General features: G+C 45.2%; 1 long non-coding RNA gene across 2 annotated transcripts in view; it reads left to right on the top strand.

Moving 5' to 3' along the window:
* Nucleotides 1-1,211: 1,211 nt before the first annotated feature.
* Nucleotides 1,212-18,600, top strand: part of LOC122935863 — a 56,996-nt gene continuing 39,607 nt past the window's right edge. Inside the window, exon 1 of one of the 2 annotated variants that reach the window (XR_006388844.1) lies at nucleotides 1,212-1,297. This is a non-coding gene — a long non-coding RNA (uncharacterized LOC122935863). Of the gene's footprint in view, nucleotides 1,298-1,915; nucleotides 2,092-18,600 lie in introns of those variants that run through there. The other variant, XR_006388843.1, reaches the window with a different exon arrangement.

The raw sequence follows: 18,600 nt of genomic DNA, 5'->3' as shown, positions 1-18,600 counted from the left end.
TGCTCTGATATGCATTGTCAGCTGTGAGACCTTATATAGACCGCACAGGACTATGTCTTTCCAAATTATGTCCAATCAACTGAATTTGCCAGGGTTAGACTCTAATTGATGGTGTAGAAACATCTCAAACATATTTCATAAAAATTGCAAACATTTCTGACATTCTGTCTTCACTTTCTCATTATGGGGTATTGAGTGCAGATTGATGGTAAAACTTGAAGTTTTTTATGGTGGACCCAACCCATCATTGCATACCTTGGGCAGGTGAAACTACGTGTTTGGCTACCCGCAGCTTTCCCAGACAATAATTGCTGATTACCAGACTTCAATTAAAGGGGTTGTCCGGGTTCAGAGCTGAACCCGGACATGCCCTTATTTTCACCCCGGCCGCATCCCTGAGGCTAGCATCGGAGCATCTCATGCTCCGATGCGCTTCCTTTCCCTGTGCTAGATCGCGCAGGGCACGGGCTCTTTTGTTTATCATAACACACTGCCGGGCGGAAACTTCCACCCGGCAGTGTGTTCGGTGATGTCACCCGCTCTTATGGGCGGGCTTTAGCGCTGCCTTAGCCATTTTACTGGCTAGGGCAGCGCTAAAGCACGCCCATCAGTGCCGGTGATGTCACAGGGTTTCCTGGGAGCCCCATGGAGAGCCCGGTACGTCACCGGAACTTTTAAAAATGCCTTTTCCCTGCGTGATTTAGCGCAGGGCAAAGAAGAGCATCGGAGCATGAACTGCTCCGATGCTCAAGTCAGGGGGGCTGCCTGGGTGAAAATTGAAGTATGTCAGGGTTCAACTCTGACCCCAGACAACCCCTTTAAAAGGGCATTTTTTTTATTAGACAACTCTGTTAACTCTCTTTTGTCCTTTCCTTGTTCTATCTGCCCGTTTTCTGTTTCAACCATTCAACTATAATTTTACTAAAATGCTAGGGGAATTTCAAAGGTTACCGAATATATGGTCTATAATTCAGAATTGTAATACTGTAAATGCATCAGTTTCTTTTATAGACATTATCTTTCCCAAATAGATATTTTCATAGTGTGGCCAGTCACAAACCAGTGCCAACCACTTTAGAAAATACCTGTTAATTATTAATAGTTGCAATATGCCAAAAACATTTACTAGGATGAAGGCAACATTGTGAACAAAAGCAGAAATACACAGTGTATTGTGAAATAGGAAGATGACACTATTGAAACAATGATGCTTCTCCTATTTCATGCAGAAATGTACACACCATTCATTGTACATTTGGCTTATTCAAGAGGAACCATGCTCAGCGAGCAGAGAAAGGTAAGTGTTGAGTCCTCATATTTGTAAAGTAATTAAATCAAATCATAAGACATAAACATGGAGAATATTCTGTATATGTGTTTAATTTTACCATAATCCATAGATTTAGTTTTACAACTTCTATTGACTTTCATGGTACTTAAGTATTTTGTAAAACAGTATTATTGTATAGATCAGACTAATAAAGTACATACATATAAAAACAAAACTCAAGGGTCTTGTGTACAGTTTTGGTCTTCCAACTTGTCTTTAAAAACTAGGCAACCCTGATCCTTAGAAAAGTTTTTATTTGAAAAAGACAGGTCATCCACCTCAATTCAAAAAGCAATACTAATAGGGGGAATTTATTTTATCCATTGTGTCTACCATTTAGTGCCCCTCTTTGCTTTTCATGCAGGTAACTTTGCCATTTTGTCTAGTATCTGAACTGCTCCCAGGGTCTCTATGTGCAAGATCCCTAATGGTATTCTGTATAGAGTGCTACAGATTGAGAGTTATCTGTGTGATGAACACGTCATGAAAAATGTAATGACTGCAAAGGGCTTCCTAAAATTATAGCCAAGTGTCAGTTTCAGCGATCACTTACCACAGCATTCTGTACTTATCAGTGACCCTCTCCTGTGTGCAGGCAGCGCTCCTCCTCCACTTACTTTATGCACACAGCAATAACACTACATAATACGGGGCAGTAAGAGCTAACCAAACACAGCTCGGTTCACTAAGACCATGAGCTTATGAACTTCACACTGGCTAGATATGGGAAGGAGCTGGACTGGTCGGATCGCTACTGCCAGGTATGTCAATTATTTCAGTTTTTGCCATGTGATATGGGAGAGTTTTATAGCTTTACTAGCAGAAGGACCCGGCTTCACACGGGTATATTTCATCTATTTCATTTAATGTTTGTGTGTGTCGTTAAAAGATATCGACAGTATCCCCATAACAGTGACCTCTACAGCACCCCGCCCCTTTAACAGGGAACTCCACAGTCCCCGACCCCTTAACACTGACCCCCCCACCACTTTAAAATGGGACCTCCACAGCAGCCCATCCCCTTAACTTTGACCTTCACAGCAGCCCACCCCGTTAACAGTGAGTTTCACAGCACCCCACTGCCTTGACAGTGACCTCCTCAGGGGCCCGCCCCTTAACAGTGACCTCCACAGTACCCCACTGCCTTAACAGTGACCTCACAGTACTCTGCTGCCTTAACAGTGACCTCCACAGCAGTTGCCCCTTTAATAGTGGCCCCTGCCCCCTTAACAGTGACCTCCACAGTGTCTGCCCCTTTAACAGAGACCTCTACAGCGACCTGCCCCCTTAACAGTTACCTCCACAGTGCTCGTCCCTTTAACAGTGACCTCCACAGTGCCCGTCCCTTTAACAGTGACCTCCACAGCGCCCTGCCCCTTTAATGCTACGACGACATGTGTCGCACGACATTTTGTCTCAACAATTTTTATAATGATAGGCTATGGTGTCGCGCTGCGACATGTGACATACTGCGACACAACAGGTGCAAAAAATCCATCACAGTCGCAGCATGTCACATGTCGCAGTGCAACACCATAGACTATCATTATAAAAATTGTGACACGACATCAATGTCACACAACACATGTAGCAGTGTAGTCTTGCCCTGTGTGTCTGTCACGGCTGAGGATGGGGAAAACCCTCAGCCGTGCGTTGAGTGGGAGATGGTCGCTGCTTGACCAGGACTGACAGGATTAGGGAGCAGGTCACCTCCTAAAGCGTCCCTAACCTGACCTAACTCCTAGCTGCATGGGCCGACCTTTAAGGTAGGAGGACCCATGCTCAGGAACCTCGGAGCCCTAACTCCCCCTCCGAACGGTCCCTGGACTAGGAGTCAGGGTAAGACAACCTGTTCCTTCTGGATACGGAGGAACAGGAGTCTCACTGGCCAAGCTGCAAGGAAGGGAGAACAAGTACAACCTATAGTAATGGCAGGTACTTGCCACAAACATAACACTCACCTGCCACAGACACAAAGCCTGGAACCCATGTGGAAGTACTGCTATCCACAAACAAAAGGACTCAGCACACAACACACGGGAACCCAGGACCATAGGTACAATAAACAAACATAAAACCAAACACATCTTCAAGACACCAAACAAGATATTATTTTGCTATGACCAGAAGGATGGCCCCCCCCCTGGCAGTTGGTAAGTAACCAGGAGGATGTCTCCAGCAAGCATGGCTGAAAAACCCTCTCTGACTACTGCATACAACTGAGGCTTTATAGGGCCAAGAGGCCACACCCAACAATCAGACACACCCCGTGACTCACACACAAAGAAAGGGAGTTAACCCTTCCAAAACCACAGAAGGGAAAACACAACTCAAAGGGGAAGTGTCCAAACAACGAACACACTGTGGCTGTTGCCGCAGGCAACGACATGGGTAGCAACCATGTCCTGGGAGTCAGCCCGAAGGCTGGGACACTGCCACCACATGTACACTACAACCAAACGTTGCCACGGGCAACCACAGTGAAGGAAAGATGTCAGTGCACACCACACATAACACAGAGTGCACACAGACATACCAAAGTGCATACAAACGCGCACACAACTCCAAGGGAACCGCACACATAGCTGTTGTCCACAGCAACCGCACTTGAGGCTAACAACCTTATGCCTCCAGCTGCGGTTGACACTACAACCCAAACCGCGGGCAACTGTATGTGGCTCCCAAGGAGTCACGGCCATAAACATGGCCGTGACAGTGTCGTTCGACTTATTGTCGCGCAACACATGCTGTAGTGTAGCCCTAACCTAAAGTTGACCTAAAGCAGTGAAGAAATTTTGCTGGGTTGTTATGGAAACCTGGAGTAAAACTGTGTGTATGTGGAGACTAAGGGCCTGCGAGCTTCTATTGGCTGATAAGGGACATGTGACCGTGTGTATGGCAGTTGGGATATGAAGAGAAAGACTTGCAGGCTTGTATTGGCTAATGCAGGTAATTTTTTGGGAATATATCATGAATGGTACGTCCTGGAGAGCTGAGACTCCCACAATATTTCCAGGTAGCAAGGGGTGTGTATACCAAGTTTCGTTGAAATCGATGGTTGCGTTTTTGAGTGATCGCGGAACATACATACATACGTCCTTCTTTGTATATATAGATAGTCAGGTAGTTTTTCCTGACAAAAGCATTTAGAAGTTTATGTGAATGACTATCTGGTTAAGGCCTCTTGCACGCGAACGTAGTGAATCCGTTCCGTGCATTTTGGACCGCAATTTGCGGTTAGCAATGCATGGGCAACGTCCATGCGGCGGCCGGGATGGATCGAGACCCATTCAACTTGAATGGATCAGTGATCCACCTGCACCGCTAAAAAATAGAACAAGTTTGATTTTTTGGCGGTGCGGAGGCAGGAACAGAAACACTGAAAATCATGAAAAAATGTGCTGAAAAAAACCCATGGATTCCACGTGGAATTTTGTACGCAAATTTTCCAAATCTGTTGTGTAAACATACCCTAAAGTTGGATTCCTGACCATCTAATGTGTATGAGGTCTCCTATCTGTTCCCTGAGTACGTTCTATCTTTTGCAGTGTGGAAGCACGGACCCAAAAGCCCATGGAAACGCTTTCGAGTGTTATCGTGGGCTTCCGATTTGTGCCTCCACTCCACAAAAGATAAGCCATGTCCCATCTTTTGCGGTATTTTGTGGATTGTGGACCAATTCAAGTCACTGGGTTCGCATCCACAGCACGGAGTTCGCACAGGCTGGTGTCCGTGTATTGCAGACCGCAATTAGCAGTCCACAGTACGGGCTTATGGCCATGCGAATGAGCCCTAAACCCTGACAGGACTCCTAGCAGAAACAGTGAGAGTCCTGATTACCTGCCCACACAGGATAACTGTCAGCTCCCCTTGTCAGTCACTGTGTGGCAGCGGGGTAATCAGGACTCTCACTTCTCACTAGCAGTTCTGGCTCCAGATCATACAAACCTATATGTCACAGAGCTCAGCGTCTCTACCACATCCTGAAAATGGAAAGGAATTCATTCACACAGTATGGAAGTTGCATAACATTTCATCATAAATTGATTACAGTTTATAATATTTATACATAATGCTGGAGAAATTATTTAAAGTTTTTTTTTAAGGGAATTAAAGGGGTTGTCTCCCCTGGAATATTGGTGGTATATTGCTAGCATATGCCAACAATGTCAGATAGGTGCGGGTCCTTCCTCTGGGACCCACACCTATCTCTAGATTGGAGTGCCCAAAGTTCTGCGTGGCCGCCCTCCATTCATGTCTATGGGAATGCCAAAAATAGCCGAGATCAGCTATTTTCAAAAGTCCCATAGAAATGAATGGAGAGAGCACCGCAAAAGCGTGGCTACCGTTCCATTCATTTCAATGGAACTGACAGAAATAGCCGAACCAGCACTCAGCTATTCTTAGCATTCCCATGAAAAGGAATTGATGGTGCCCGTGCATGTGCAGCGTACTCACCCGAACTTTGGGCACTCCGTTCTAGAAATAGGTGCGGGTCCCAGAGGTGGGACTCGCACCTATCTGATCTTGATGGAATATCCTAGAGATGCCACCAATGTTGCAGGTGAGACAACCCCTTTCAACATTGATGACCTACCCTCCGGATAGTAAATGGAAACACAATGCAACAACACTTGGCAAACATAGAATATAGGAACTACTGCTATATTCACTATATAACAGAGTTCAGCAACCTTCAGCACTCCAGCTGTTGTGAAAGTTCATCTCACAGAATGCAGATTTTCTATAACATGAACTCATTTGTGCCCATCCAGCATAGCAAGCAACCTCTTTTTGGGTGAGAACCTACTCTAAATGATACCTTTCTCTGTGCCAAGGGGTGTCAACCTAATTCAGAGAGAGCAGGCTGACCATGGAAGCTGAATCTGCTGTATGTGACTCCCCTCTTCGTGCTAGCAGGGGGAGCAGAGTACAGCTATACAGTGATGGTCAGTTCGCAGTGTTTGCCAGTGAACACATGTGGGCTGCCATCTTTAGTAAGGTAGACTCACCCGTCCGGCGATGCACAGGTAAGCCCTTACCTGTGCTGGGAGCCGGTCTGAAATCAAACGCAGTCACCGGGAGCAGGCCGATGAAGACCCCCGGCGGCTGTTCTCGGAACTGCCTGCTCCCTGTGACTGCATTTGATTTTAGACCGGCTCCCGGCACAGGCACAGGTAAGGGCTTACCTGTGCATCGCTGGACGGGTGAGTCTACCTTACTAAAGATGGCAGCCTGCATGTTTTCGCTGGCAAATACTGCAAACTGGCCATCACTGCAGCTATATACTGCACTCATTCAAATCAGCCTGTGGAAAAGATAGGTTAGTTAAGAGTGCACAACCAAAATAAAGGCAGTCACACCTCCAAATGCATACTCCAAAAACAAAAGACAGCGTTAGGCTTCATGCACACGACCATTGTTCTGGTCCGCATCCGACCCGCAGTTTTTGCGGCTTGGGTGCGGACCCATTCACTTCAATGGGGCCGCAAAAGCTCCGTTCCGAGGCTCTGCAAAAAAAAATATAACATGTCCTATTCTTGTCCATTTTGCGGACAAGAATAGGAATTTCTACAATGGGCCGCCTGTTCAGTTCCGCAAATTGCGGAGGGCACACGGGCGGCTTCCCTGTTTTGCAGATCCGCAATTTGTCGTGTGCATGAGGCCTGTAAAATGAAACGAATGTGCAGGAGCGTGTCGCTGTCGCTGAAACCACAAAAGTAAAGCGCACAATGCAATAGCACTCTGCAGACATAGAATCTATGAACTAATGATATGAGCTAATATGAGTTACCTAGTTCAGGATCAGTCATCAATATCAGATCAGTGAGAGTCTGCTGATCAGCTGAAGAGGCTGCAAATGTGATGTCACAGGTGGGGAAAGAGGCCACTGCGTTCACCTCCGCACCGCAGCCCCTTCCAACAGCTTATAAGCTGGGATGGATGGCATTAGACCCCACAGAAGACCTAACATGATTATTGGTTATTAGTATGTAACTGCTTAGGAAATAAGATGTACTTTCACACTAGCATGGTTCGGATCTGGCAAGCAGTTCCAGCAACGGAACTGCCTGCCGGATCCGGCAAACCGTATGCAAACGGAAATTTGTTTTTTCTGGATCTGTTAGATGGATCCGTGATATACCGGCTCAGTCTCATCCAGTATCATCCGCAATAACGGATCCGTTATTAAAAAAATTTCAAGGATCAAAAGCAAAAATAGCTCCTCCTATGTTCCAGCGCATGCGCAGACCGGAAAACTATATCCGGTAACGGGGCAATTTCCGGAACACTTGTTACCGGATCCGGCATTAATACATCTTTATGGAGATTAATGCCGCATCCAGCAAGTGCAGTATTGTTCCAGGATTTTGTCCGGAAAAAATACGGCAGCAAGCTGCTGTATTTTGTCTGGTCAAATACCATACAAGGGACGGAACGGAAGACATCCTGATGCATACTGAACGGATTGCTTTCCATTCAGAATGCATTAGGACAAAACAAATGCGTTTTTTTCCGGTATTTAGACCCTTTACCGGATTTCAATACCGGAAAAGAATAACGCTAGTGTGAAAGTACCCTAATATCTCAACCAAAGCTGGAATTCTGCTCTTTATATTCCTCTTACTATTATACCCATAGTGCATTATTGTGACCTGCACCCTGCCGTTATAAAAGCTGCCATGCCCATGGCATGCTGAAGCTTTTAGTTTCACAATAACTGGATAGGGTGCAGACTATGAGCACACCAGCATCCCACAAGAATGTATTTTATCACTTATTGGCAGAAAGATCTCTACATCTGTGGCCAGTTTCAGCACTGCCATTACTGAAGCCATTATTCTATGCCCACACCATTGAAAAAGCTTTCCTCTAGTCTGCCTTACATGTAGACCACGGCTAATGTCATTGTTTCTTGACAAACTAGTATAATTATACTCAGAAGAGCCTATAGCCATGGACATCAGCATTTGGACTATGTGGCATAAGGGCTTCAGTCTAAAATCTTCCATACATGTCTAAAATCGTTGATGACCCTGTTACATTTGTTGAACTGCTTGCTCTATGCTAATGTATTTTCCAAAATGAGGTGGTTGTCTTTCACTTCTGCTTTCGCTGGTTTCCTTCAGTTATCATCTAATCCTGTAACAATAGTAGGAGATTTATAATGTCATGGCTTTTATTATTAGTTAAAAAGACTGCAGATTCTAAGAATCCCATTCCCATAGTCTCTCTAGTGTTGCTCTCCAAAGAACTGCCCCTAGACAGTGGCATACATAGAGAAGTAAAGGCCATATAGCAAGGTTCGAACCAAGCCCCCCCACACAGGACAGAAGGGTTTCTGCCTAAATCCTTTTCAATGACCCTTGGGCCATTTTCCATACATCATTTGCTAAAAGTTGTTTCTTTAGAGGGTAGAGTCCTGACCAAGTTTTCACCTCCAGTAGAAGTGGAGATGATCCCAACTAAGACTGTGCCCCTTTTTGCCCTGGGCCCCATAGTAGTTGCATGGTCTGCGGCTATGGCAGTTACGCCCCTGCCCACAGAGTATTAGCCATTTTAATGAATCACTCTCTTCTCTGTGGGACTCTGTAGGTTACTAGCCACCTCATGTCTCTGCAACTCTGGTTCAACCACTCCAGCACACACTCCCCTCTCACATTGGCTGGTGATAAGACTACCATATCATTAAAGTCCACCATCTTATCTCATACTTGGGCCTCATTTCTTTTGAGAATTTTGAAACCCAGTATTTACTACATACATATACACTAGCTATACACCAGCAGAGAACAGCCTGTCCGAGCTCTCTGGATCCGGCATAGCTGGACTACACAACATTTTTGTCCGGCCGAATCCTGGCATATTTGCTGGGTAGTGGCCGGACTCATTATACTCAATGGGGCTGGTGGGCATTGCTGTAACCTTCAGCTATGCCATAACCAGGTAGGCATAAGAAGTCTTATAGGGAAAAAGTGTATGCAAGGCCTTTGGTGCCACCACAAGGAAGGTAGCTATCCAACCTTTTAAAGAGGCCGTGAGACTTAACAGGATTATAGCCAAGCCAGTGCCTCCTCTACAGACAGCTGTTTTGTGGTGATTGCCCCTCATCAGCACAGAGCTCAGTTTTGCCACTGTACCTTACACTTTATTGCTGTGAACTAGACCATTGTGCATGGCTGGAAGAAGCAAATAATTATTCTAGTGGAACTAAAGGCAAGAATAATTGACTAGTAAAGACATCATCACGCCTAGCCCTGTCAATCAAAGTGCAGAGGGCTGCGGTAGTTGAAGAAAAACCTGAGACCCTAGGTGTAATGGCAACGCCCTTGTTGCTCCTAGATGCTCATTTGCATAAATGAAAACATAATTTTTCTCAGACGTTCGAAACCAACACAGATGCCGTCAGCTGCCAAGTTCACATGCAACAGGTCAGCCAGTTTCATGAGTACAAATCTGCAGACAGATGCGCTTCATTGAGAAATTCACCAGTGTGTTATTTGACCAAGAGGCCAAATCTATGAAAGTACGGCAACACTGTCTGACTTACATACACTCAGGACTAAATCAGACGTACCTAATAGGACTGTGGACTGTAGCCTATAGGACTATTTCTCCCCTCTTTCTTCTCCTCCTTTCTCTCTTTCAGCCTTCTGTCTCTCTCTCATCCTTTTCCTTCCTGCCTATCTTCTACTGCCTAATATATTAATATTTGCGTGTTCAAATTTTTTATTTGGTGCTTGATCTTTGTTATATTCTCTGCTAATACATTTCGGAATCCGAAAATATGTACAATGGAAATTTATACATTTTGATACCTGGAGCTGGAAGCAAAACTAAAAGGTGTAGGAAAGACCAAAGTTAAAGTAGGTTGGATAAAACTAGTAATGTTAAAGGGAACCTGTCACTAGATTTTTGGCCACTTAACTGCACGTTAAGCTGCTGGGGGATAGCTTTCTAAACTTTCATGTAAAGAGGTTTCAATTTAGAATTATCTATAAAAATAAACTTAAAAGATCATAAAGGGGTTGTCCAGGCTTTTAATATTGATGACCTATCCTAAGGATAGGTCATCGATATCAGATCGGCAAGGTGCACCCCCGCCGATCAGCTGTATGAGGAGACGGAGCGGGCAGTGTGCATGTGCTGTCTCCCGTCTCTCTTTCTGCTCACTACTACTGTCTATGGCAAAGCAGCAGAGAATAGGAAGAGAGATGGGAGATGGTACGTGCGCACTGCGCACGCTGTCTCCTCATACAGCTGATCGGTCTGCCGATCTGATATTGATGACCTATCCTGAGGATAGGTCATCAATACTAAAAGTCCGGACAACACCATTAAAATACATGTCAATGTATGTAAATTATCCCAGAAGAGTCATGTGGGCAGTCCTGGTCTACTGAGGAGTCCTACAACTCTGGCATGATTTATGTCCCACAGTGAAACATCATTACAAACCAGCTCCAGCGCATGTGTAGTACACAGATGAAGCCAGGGTGAGACGTCGATCCAGCCAGAATTGCATTACTCCTCAGCAGATCAGGACTGAGTGACTCATCTCAGGTAGTTGATATACTATGTGCAATATACATCATAAGTTTATTTTATTTTTTTACACATAATGCTAGATCAGACACTTTTGAAAGGGACACTTTTAGAAAGCTGATCCCCAGCAGCATAACAGTATGGTGATGGTTTAGAGGCCAACAATCCAGTGACTGGTTATCTTCAAAAGAACAGCTGGGGAACGGAATAGACTACGAAATGTTCTTGAGGTATGAAATTGGATGGAGAAGCTGAAGGATGGAAAAATTGCATGAAGATAAATTGAGGACAATAACAGTTTACATAGAATATCAAAAAGCTAAATCCCTGAGCAGATGACAAGTTGTAAAGAAAAAACATGAAAATGCAAGAAAACGTCTTTAAAGGGGTTGTCCGTGCTTTTGATATTAATGGCATGAGAATATGTCATCAATATCAGATCAGCGGAGGTCTGACTTTCCACACCTCTACCAAATAGATGCTAGCTTCTAGCTCTGAGGCTGGAACTACACAGCCCTGTCCATAGTGTAGTAAACAGAGCTGGTAATGGCAGCATTCATGTCAATTACAGCCGTTAGCAGCTCTATCCACCGCATCATGGATGGAGCTATGCCGTTCTGACAAAAGCTGATCAGCTTGGGTGTGGGGTGTTGGACCTGTAACGGTCTGGTATTGATGGCCTTTCCTGGGGATAGGCCATCGATATCAAAATCTTAGAAACCCCTTAATACCTTAACCCATTCTCTGTGATCCCTCACACATTATTTTGTAGGGCTGATCTTCTACTTTCCACATTAGCATGGAAATATCTCTTTCCCTATCTTATGCAGGATTGAATGGTGACATGACAATTTACAGTAGCTATGCCTCCAAGTTTGATGTGTGTGTTTGCCAATGCTGTTATCTAGATTTGTTTCTACAATATGCTCTTTCTGCCTGAGCAAACAACTCACTCAACTTCATCTTCCATCGTATCTATGTCTACAAAACCTTTTATCCAGGGTTGAATAACCTTGATTTGAGTAATACAAAGATGTAGTACTGCCGTTATTGCTTAATGGCCAAGAGTTTGCTTTAACGCAACAATTAAAAATTGTTAACATTAGAAGCTGTTGTTCTGTCTGTCTCTGGAGATAATGCAACTCAGGTTTGAACTCAAAATTTTGGTATCCAGTATTGAAACAAAGTTTAAATAGATCAAATTGCAAAAATTATATGCAATCCTAAAACCTCTATTTATATGTGAGGAGGTTGGACAGACAATACAGACAAAACATTTTGATCCTTGAGTGGTAAATGTGGCCCCCTACTCTAGGATGGTGGAAGGAGTCAGGCAAACATAGTACATAATAGTAACATAGTACATAAGGCCGAAAAAAGACATTTGTCCATCCAGTTCGGCCTGTCATCCTGCAAGTTGATCCAGAGGAAAGCAAAAAAAACCCGGTGAGGTAGAAGCCAATTTTCCTCACTTTAGGGGAATAAAAAATTCCTTCCCGACTCCAATCAGGCAATCAGAATAACTCCCTGGATCAACGATCTCTCTCTAGTAGCTATAGCCTGTAATATTATTACACTCCAGAAATACATACAGGCCCCTCTTGAATTCCTTTATTGTACTCACCATCACCACCTCCTCAGGCAGAGAGTTCCATAGTCTCAGTGCTCTTACCGTAAAGAATCCTCTTCTGTTTGTGTACAAACCTTCTTTCCTCCAGACGCAGAGGATGTCCCCTCGTCACAGTCACAGTCCTGGGGATAAATAGATGATGGGAGAGATCTCTGTACTGTCCCCTGATATATTTATACATATTTATTAGATCTCCCCTCGGTCGTCTTTTTTCTAAAGTGAATAACCCTAATTTTGATAATCTTTCAGGGTACTGTAGTTGCCCCATTCCAGTTATTACTTTAGATGCCCTCCTCTGGACCTTCTCCAGCTCTGCTATGTCTGCCTTGTTTACAGGAGCCCAGAACTGTACACAGTACTCCATGTGTGGTCTGACTAATGATTTGTAAAGTGATAGGACTATGTTCTCATCACGGGCATCTATGCCCCTTTTGATGCAACCCATTATCTTATTGGCCTTGGCAGCAGCTGCCTGACACTGGTTTTTGCAGCTTAGTTTGCTGTTTATTAAAATTCCTAGATCCTTTTCCATGTCAGTGTTACCGAGTTTTTTATCATTTAGTATGTACGGGTGACTTGCATTATTCCTTCCCATGTGCATAACTTTACATTTATCAGTGTTAAACCTCATCTGCCACTTCTCTGCCCAAGCCTCCAATCTATCCAGATCCATCTGTAGCAGTATACTGTCCTCTTCAATGTTAATTACTTTACACAGTTTAGTATCATCTGCGAAAATTGATATTTTACTATGCAAGCCTTCTACAAGATCATTAATAAATATATTGAAGAGAATAGGGCCCAATACTGACCCCTGAGGTACTCCACTAGTGACAGTGACCCAATCTGAGTATGTACCATTAATAACCACCCTCTGTTTTCTATCATTGAGCCAGTTACTTACCCACTTACAGACATTTTCTCCCAGTCCGAGTATTCTCATTTTATATACTAACCTTTTATGTGGTACAGTGTGAAATGCTTTGGAGAAGTCCAGATACACGACATCCATTGATTTGACGCTGTCAAGTCTAGAACTTACCTCCTCATAGAAACTGATTAAATTAGTTTGACATGACCGATCCCTCACGAAGCCATGCTGATATGGCGTTATTTGCTTATTTCCGTTGAGATGCTCTAAGATAGCATCTCTCAGAAAACCTTCAAACAGTTTACCCACAACAGATGTTAAACTTACCGGCCTATAGTTACCAGGCTCTGTTTTTGGACCCTTTTTGAATATTGGCACCACATTTGCCATGCGCCAATACTGTGGGACATTCCCTGTCAATAAAGAGTCTGCAAATATCAGAAATAAGGGTCTAGCTATGACATTACTTAATTCCCTTAGGATACGGGGGTGTATGCCATCCGGTCCTGGCGATTTGTCTATTTTAATCTTTTTAAGTCGCTGTTGTACTTCTTCCTGGGTCAGACAGGACACTTTAATGGGGAATAAATTTTTGCATTCTGCATGTCATCTGACAGTTTATTTTCCTCAGTGAATACATTGGAGAAAAAAATATTTAACAGCTTTGCTTTCTCCTGTTCACTCTCTGCGACTCCCCCCTCAAACACAGTTGTAACTTAAAGGCTATGTACACCTTTGGAGGCAATTCTTTTTATGATTGCATTTTACTCATTTTTGGCTAAAAATATTTTTTCAATTGGCCTTTATAAAAAAAAATATTGAGCTGTTCTGTCACAAAGAGTTACAATTTGTAGCTGTGTGACTTGTACTTCCACTTTGTGCCTGTCTAATAAAACTTATTCTCTAAACTACTGAGAGGTCATAAATAGAGATGAGCGAATTTATTCGCGATGAATCGCATAAAAAAACGGCTAATTCCTGGCTGCAGAGAGCCTTTATAGTGGTGTAGATCATTGTGCCTTGCAGTAACACGCATAGGGAGTCTGCTTTGATAGTGAAATAATACTGTTAGTCCGTATAACATGCAGATGGGGTCACTCTTAGAATCACTGCAGACTTCACTTATTTGGGCAGTCACGGGGCCAAAACTGACCAAATAACTCAAATGTGAACTCAGCCTTACAAGTCAATGTTAGCGTCAAGAAGAAGCGCACTCCTTTTACATCGTTGACAGCTGATTCCACATAGATGTCTACAGAACGTTTTCTATTTAACGCTTATACAAGTAGAGCCCCCCAACAGAGTGGGAAGGGTGTCAGCAGTAAGTTTGTGTTGACATCACTTATTATTTTGCCCTTCTTCTGATCCGTCAGAACAATAACCAACAAAAAACGAATCCTGTCTGTGGAGCAAACAAGGTGCAGAACAGAGTGACACTGTTGTGCCCTGCACATGTGGTATGCTGGAGGGGCACTGTGAATTGTCCCTGCAGTGGAGGTTGAGGACACGGTGGAGAATGAGGAGGCAGAGGCGGACATTGTACCAATGGCGTGAGAACGTTGAGGCGGAAGCGGCGTAACCTGGCCAAGTTGCTGGTGTGGCTGTGCAGGAACCACATTCACCCAGTGGGACGTAAAGGCTCCACACGTCGGCTCCGCCGTGCACTTTTGCAGACACCGACAGGGTCAAGGACTGGCCCACCTTCTGTTCTACATATGTGTGCAGGGCTGGTACTGCCTTTTTGGAAAAGAAATGACTGCCTGGGACTCTCCACCTCAGCTTGGCACAAGCTATCAGTTATCTAAAAGGTGCAGAGTCCAACACTTGGAAAGGGAGGGACTGCAGCACCAGCAACTTGGACTGGAGCACATCCACACATACTGTTGTCTATTAGCAATCGCTTCAGTGATCGATTGCTCACGGAATTACTGATGAGCAGTAGGAGGGTGAGGAGCAGGAGCATCAAGACCAGCAGATGATGGGAAGGACAGACAGCTCCCTTCGGCTGAGATGGTGGAGCCTTGACTGCCTGAAATGGGCTATGTGCCGCGGTTGCTATGGCAGGCTGGACCACCACATCAGAGCCACGGTTCTGCCAGGCCACTATGGTGACGCTGCATATGTTGACGCAGGGCCGTGGTGCCAACATTGGCACCCTGGCCACACTTCAACTTCGTCCGACAGATTCTACATATGGCCATGTTCCCCTCCTTCGGCGGCTTAACTGCCACACTGACTGACTGCTACCGCTGCTGCCTCCGTGAACCTGCGACCTTCCACTGCTTCCACCCTGCTGACTCCCGGCCATTCTAGTGACTTGCTGGTTCCGCCACTGCCTCACGGGCATGCTGCTACTGTCACAGTGGGAGTGGGGGAAACCCCCCACCATACGGTGTCAGAGGGTAAAAGGGATAAGCCTGGCCAAAAGGAGTGATAATGGAGCAGGTCACCTCCTACCACGTCCCTAATCCTCTCCCTGACTCCTCACCATATGAGCGGACCCCGATGGTGGGACGGCTCATACACTGGATACCTAATATCCTGAGTCGCCCCGGAAATTCCTCACTTAGGAGCAGGGGAGAGACTACCTGTTCATACACAACACGGAGGAACAGGAGTCTCTAAGGCCAGGCTGCAAGGAGGGGAAACACATACAGCTAAAGGAGATGGCAGGTAAGTGAAACCAGTAACACACTTACCTCCCACAGACACACTGACTGGAACCCGTGCACAAGTGCTAGTTCCACACCAACATTAAAGGACACAGCACACACCACAAACCACACAGGAACCTAAGACACCATAGCTGCAATAACTTGAGACAGGGGAATGTCTAGTAAACACGACATCAAACACAACCAGACATGTAACACCAAACTAGACATTCAAACACCCTGCATATAACCCACTCCATACAAATAATGACAGGAAGGGAAGGAGACACCGGGATGACATAGAACATCTATGACCACAAGGGTGACCCTCACTGGACAGAGGGTAAAACCAGGAGCAGAGAACCACCAGCATACACCAAGGCTGGAAGAACTCTAAGCTTCAGGCATCCAGCAGAGACTAAATAGCCCAAGCAGCCACACCCACAAACACATAAACCCAGTGTTCACAAAACACTAGGTAGGGAGTTGAACCCTTCCAACACCAGACAGAGGAAGGAAGCCACTTAAAGGGGACGTGCACACACAACCAAACTAAGCCACACGTTACCACCGGCAACACCATGCGTGGCAACCATGTCACGGCAATCACCCAGAAGGCCGAGACACTGCCACCGCATGCTCTCACAGCAACATGTTGCCGCGGGCAACCGCAAGTGTGGCAACAGTGTCACAGCGCACACCAAAGGCCATGACAGCCACCCTCTTCTCCCGATGACGAAACCCCTTCGTCAGAGGGGGTAAAGACGTGATAATGTAGGTTTGCTGCGTTGCTCCTCCCTCCAACCGTTCTCCCCCATGCCCTGTGTAATCGTTTTCTCTATCTCCCCGCTTCGTCTATTCATTTATAGGAAATATGGGACAGAAGGTTAACATTTATCAACTTTATAAAGTGTTGCTTAAAACACAATTTAATAATACACGTTCTCCGGGACAAAAGGCTTGGCAAATTGATTGTCCAGGAACGTCCCTCAAAGATTGGGATAATATTGGCGAATTTAAGTTTAGTTTCTTATTATTTTAATCAAGCTTTGGTTCAATTTAATATTTTAAATTGTAATTAACAGATTAAAGAATGGGGACAATGCAATCTGATAATTGATAATTCAATCTGTGGTAAACCGGAAAGGTCTTTATGGGGGCAGTAGACAACTGTTTTTTGACTTTCCATGATTACTCAATAAAGTGTTGCCTAAGAGAGGAGAGAATGGGCCAGTCTTCTGGTTATTCGAGAATGTGGTTGCGATGGAGAAAGCATTCCAAAAAACAATTTCTCTCCACCTGGAGACGAATCCTGTCAAGATTGATGCAAGTGCGGTATCGGCTGCTCATAGAGCCAGATACTTCTGGGGGAACCTGCCTGGTATGAACAGGCCTCTAGTAGCTACAGACAATGAGAAGACAAAGCTTCAAGATTGCTTGGAGCCCGGAACAGTCGCGAAGTTCATCAAGATTCAAACCATAACTACCAACCCCTGGTCTCTTCGTCAAGGAAAAAATGACAAGTTCCCAGTCATCATGGATGGGAAGGAGGACATCCTGTGGTGCACGGAGATGGAGAGGGTCTTCTGATTCCCCCCGCACAATACGGACATCTCATAAATAAACCACTGCTCCCAACAGAAGCTCCTGGGAAGGTCATGGAGCATCCCGGTCATCCGGCATCTATTCGCCCCGCCAAATGATTATTTTGAAAGTGTGTAGAAGCCACATGGGGCCCCCACGCTGCAGATTTATCATGGAGACACCGGATTTTGTAATATTACATTATTATATAAAGAAAAAAAAATTAAGCCCCTTCGTCACCCGTCTCCAAAGTGCGATCAGCTATATCATCATCATCGAGTACTGTCTGCACGTCGCTGATGTCCTCATCAACCGTCTCTGGGTCAGGAGCCTGACCGCTCGCAACACCAGCTCCCACGCCACTCTCCTCATCACTACTTGCCCGCCTAGTGGAGGAAGCGGCGGATGTCTCCTCCACATCTTGGCTGGCCAGTAGCTGCTGACTGTCTTCTAGTAGCTCGTCCTCACTGTATAGTGGAGCTGAACCCACAGCATACAATACTTCTCTGGCTCTGGGAACAGAAATGGGCAGAGGCAGGTTGAGGACAGGTGAGGGCACAGGGCCTGCTCCTGTGCCATGCCAACTAAGGCCCCTTGCAGACAAGCGTTCCTCCCGCAGCGAGTCCACAACGCAGCTTCCGGCCTTACCTCCCAGCGCTGCCAGGGGTCACATAGCATTATATTGAATTATGATGCTATGTAACCCTTACAGTTCTGGAATGTATTGGATAACACTGGCAGCATTATGCCAGTGTTATCCAATACATTCCGGAACTGTAAAGGTTACATAGCATCATAATTCAATATAATGCTATGTGAATCCAGTCAGTGCTGGGAGGTGAGGCCAGATGCTGTGATGCGGACTCACTGCGGGAGGAACATTCGTCTGCAAGGGGCCTAAGGGTTGTGTCTGACGAACCCACTGACTCTTGGCTGTGGGTGTCTGATGTCACTTGCGATGAAGTCGAAGATCGAGTCAACCACT

Source organism: Bufo gargarizans, chromosome 4 (genome assembly GCF_014858855.1).
Source record: "Bufo gargarizans isolate SCDJY-AF-19 chromosome 4, ASM1485885v1, whole genome shotgun sequence".
In the NCBI taxonomy this organism is placed as follows: domain Eukaryota; kingdom Metazoa; phylum Chordata; class Amphibia; order Anura; family Bufonidae; genus Bufo; species Bufo gargarizans.
The sequence above is the reverse complement of the archived record's forward strand: the minus strand, read 5'-3'. Positions and strand labels throughout refer to the sequence as shown.